Source organism: Lepeophtheirus salmonis, unplaced genomic scaffold (genome assembly GCF_016086655.4).
Source record: "Lepeophtheirus salmonis unplaced genomic scaffold, UVic_Lsal_1.4 unplaced_contig_11314_pilon, whole genome shotgun sequence".
NCBI lineage: Eukaryota > Metazoa > Arthropoda > Copepoda > Siphonostomatoida > Caligidae > Lepeophtheirus > Lepeophtheirus salmonis.
Genome location: NW_027289504.1, coordinates 1 through 4081, shown reverse-complemented (window position 1 = coordinate 4081; position 4081 = coordinate 1). Strand labels below are relative to the sequence as shown.

Here is a 4081-nt window from a genome sequence, read left to right as displayed (position 1 = left end):
ATCCCAGGTTAGAGAAGATGTGAAACACTTTCCTTTTTTCGCTTCGCTCCGCTTCGCTTCTCCTGTTTCTATGTGTTCATATTTATGTATGATAGGAATAATGTGTTCCCTTTTTTTATATATTCAACCTAAATAATTACGTGTGATCGCTGAATTCTTTTACCCACAATGGAAGATATCTTTCATTGGATTCGCAAAGGGATATATTTCAAGTTCGTATTTGGTTGAATGAACCTGAAAATGATTTGAACCAAGGGGATTCTCATCAATTTTCTCCTTTACATTGGGCTGCTAAAGGAGGACATTATAAGATTACTGAAAATCTTTTGTCTCGTGGAGGGCGAGTTAACGCTACGAATATGGGCGATGACACTCCACTTCACTTGGCTGTTGCCCATGGACATCGAGAAGTTGTAAAATTGCTCTTAAGTCAAAATATGGATGTGAATTTTGGTAATGAACATGGAAACACGGCTCTGCATTACGCATGCTTTTGGAATGAAGTGGCTATTGCTGAGGATTTGTTAGATGCTGGAGCTTTAGTTATACTACAAAACAAGTACGGAGAACTTCCTCTGGACAAGTGCCCTGGTTCAACAGGAAAACGGCTTAGTGAACACGCTAGTCGGAGCGGCCAAGATGTTACTCGTGTTGTTCCTTTTAAAGATCAATTTGGTTGGGCTTAAAGACGCGCTCAAGGGATGCTACCTTTCCAAGCATAAAGGGCATAAATATCAATGAGCTTTATTTACATAATAAGATTGGAACATCGCTGAGAGGAGAAACTTGGATAGGTAAATGGCAAGGGAAATGAGATAGTAGCAAAGATACTTTTACTTAGCAAATGTACTTCACGAATTGCAAGGGGATTTTCAGGACGAGTATCCCAAGCTGCGCATATTTTCTCACCAATAATTGGGTATTATTGGTTGCTGTAATAATCCTCCTAATCTAGTTGTAATATCTCAATATCTTTCCTCTGGGATCGCTGTTTAATGTATTACATGATACTCCAAATAAGGTTATTATTGACTCTAGTACTGCTTTATCATTTCGCACTTGATATTGCTAAAGGTATGAGCTATTTACATTCTCTTGACAGAGAGTTACCTATGTATGTATTGAATTCAAGACACGTACTTATTGACAATAATGAGGAACTGTGTGCAAAAGTTCATATGGGGATGCTCAATATTCTTTCAAAACAAATCAAAATATTTCATCCAGCTTGGATGTCTCCTGAATCTATGTCTGAGAGGTATCCTACAAATAATAGTATTTCTTCCAACATGTGGTCTTATTCAATTTTACTTTTGGGAACTTTTTTACGAGAGAGATACCTTTTCGCTGAATATAGTCCAATGGAAATCGGCATGAAAAATTTCCCTCGAAGGACTCAGAATATCTTTAAGTCGTGGGATATCTGAACACATGACCAAATTAATTAAATATTTGTATGAACGAGGATTCATGTAAGAGACCTACTCTTTGACCAAGTTATGCCCATTTTACTAAAATGAAAAATAAATATTTTAACTAACAAAATTTTATTTAAGTGGTTGTTATCTAAATATGTGTTTTGAATAGATCAAATTTGAAAATATTACATCCTAATTGGTGACTTATAGTGAATACTTATGTTAAATAATGTGTCTAACCTAAATCATGCTACATTACCATGAATGATTGTTTCATTTTTATTATATCTCATTTCAATGTCGGAATTAAATAAAGTTAATATTTTATATTTAACTAAACTGGGTTTTTCTAAAATGGAGGACGACTAAGGGGACATGATCTGAAACAAAACATTATTTAGTCTTCTGTAGAGGTTAAATTTTTATTTTGAGTTTTGATCAGTATAATTAAGGTATTTTTTTACAATACATGACTTTATGTTTTCTAGCTTCAATTCAGAATCCACAATCCTATAAAATCTATCAATTCTTCTAAAATTCCTCATTTAGGGCTGTTGGCACGAGGGGGTGACAACCCTCATTGATTCCACATGGAAAACAATTACATCCTAAAAATATGTATCGATGAATTTAAGCCAAGGATGGAATTTATCTTAGAGCACAGAATCCAAAAAGGATCTCAATTTTTCTCTTACTTATCTGAATTTGGAAATATCTGTGGCCATAGTAATTCTACACTATTTTCGTTCAGAGTCATTTGTCACCATTAATCCTATCATCAAATTAAAAGTACAAGAAATAAAACTTCTATAAAAGTTCTTTTTATTATCATAAGATTTTTTTTATTCATCTTGTATCTTGTTCTGAACTCGAGATAGATTATTAGGTAGAACAATAATGAAAAACGATCCTTTTCCATAGACCTTTATAACTAGACTTAGGATTTGTGAGGAATCGCTCAAAAACTGTTTATTTTCGAAAAAATCGCTCTTTGGCCCATTTTGTCAGAAATTGGCTCATTTTTCTGCTCTGGCATGAAATAAATAGAGAAAAATTGGATTCTATTTAGATTACACATCAAATTCTTTGATTATAATTTTGCAAGGAAAATCCACCTGCAAAAACCCTCCTTTATTGGGAAGGAAACCAATAGAAAAAATCATCTCTCTTTCTGGAGTGAATACTATGTATATGATGAAGTGAGGTTAATGATTACATGATTGGATATGTGACGGAGCCAGATTCCGACAAAAGCTAAAGAGTGGTAGGTAATTATTGGAACAAAATTACTGTTAAATAATCCCCTTAAATCTTGCAAAAAATGAGATACATTTTTGTGCCAAATTTCCCCTAACTCTAATTGGATGTTATGCAATTTAACTTGAATATGTTAGGAGTCATGGTTGAAGGCTACCATGTAATACACGGCTATTTTGAAGAGATACAGAAATTATATGCAAATTTAATCAAAAAGATGTCTTCGCCATTGAAAATTGCTTGCAAGTGCCTAAAGATTCAGCCCTAGAAAGATATTTGTTTTTCGCTAAAGCTAAATTTGTCATTTTACTAGAAGCTATTACAAATCTTAGAACAGAAGGATATTCATTTTTATGATTCTCTGAATATATTTTTTGAAGCTGAAAAAGATCAAAACAATTTCTGAGATGATGAGATGCCTCCGTATTACAAGACTTTGAAGATGTCGCAAACTTCAAATTTGCTCCAACTACTAATGTGGACGTTAGACGGTCTTTAAGTATGTTTTAAACTAATAATACTGATCGAATGTAGAAACTAACGGAAGAAAATCTTTATAAAATCTTGATTTGTAGATATAATATATCAAAATGTATGGAATCAATTATGGTAAATTTATAACAACACCAATTACCTTTAATGATCCTTATAAAACTGTATTTTGCTTTAAATACATATTACTCAATTTTAATATGTTTGGGGTTCATTTGTAAAATTTTAGAGCCCTTTTTACTCACTTTTACTAAATGTTCTTAGTCTACTAATAACTTATTTATCATTCATAAGGATTAGGAATATTATCTATATTAATTAAGCAAACCTCTCTTTCCGTAAGTATGAATGTATGTCTGGGATGAATAGTTTTAATTATATTTTAAATATTTAAATTTCCTACTGTCCGTGAATAGATCTCGTCATTGTTTCAATCCTGGAATCTTCTTTCTTAGTACAATACAGAATTCCGAACTTGACCATCTCTTTTGATGGATCATGAAGTCAGAAGTATCTTCATTCGATTATCTCTAATTTCCTTTTACCCTATTTCTAGGAGAAAATTTAAGTCCACTTCTTCTATTCTTAATGAATGAGACATGATCTTAGACCTCAGCAATTGTCAAATTAAAACAATATCTAAATTTTTAATTTGTCTCTCCATATACCCAAACGTTTCTGCGTGTAAGTTTAATATTTTTTAATTTAATGATAATAAATTATGTATTATATTCATTTTCTGATAATCTTAAGCCTATATTCCTCAACTTAAAATTAGGTAAGAAATTCATGCCTTAACAAAACATATTTTACTTTGTTATGTTTATATATGACATGGTTTATGATTTGACACCCGTTTCACTGCCAAAAGTGTGTAAAAAATATTTAGGGTAAAAAATAAGTATTGAGAATTG

At 31.9% G+C, this 4081-nt stretch overlaps 1 pseudogene; it reads left to right on the top strand.

The window, feature by feature from the left end:
- Positions 1–23: 23 nt before the first annotated feature.
- On the top strand, positions 24–1632 carry LOC121130731 (integrin-linked protein kinase homolog pat-4-like; annotated as a pseudogene).
- Positions 1633–4081: the final 2449 nt, after the last annotated feature.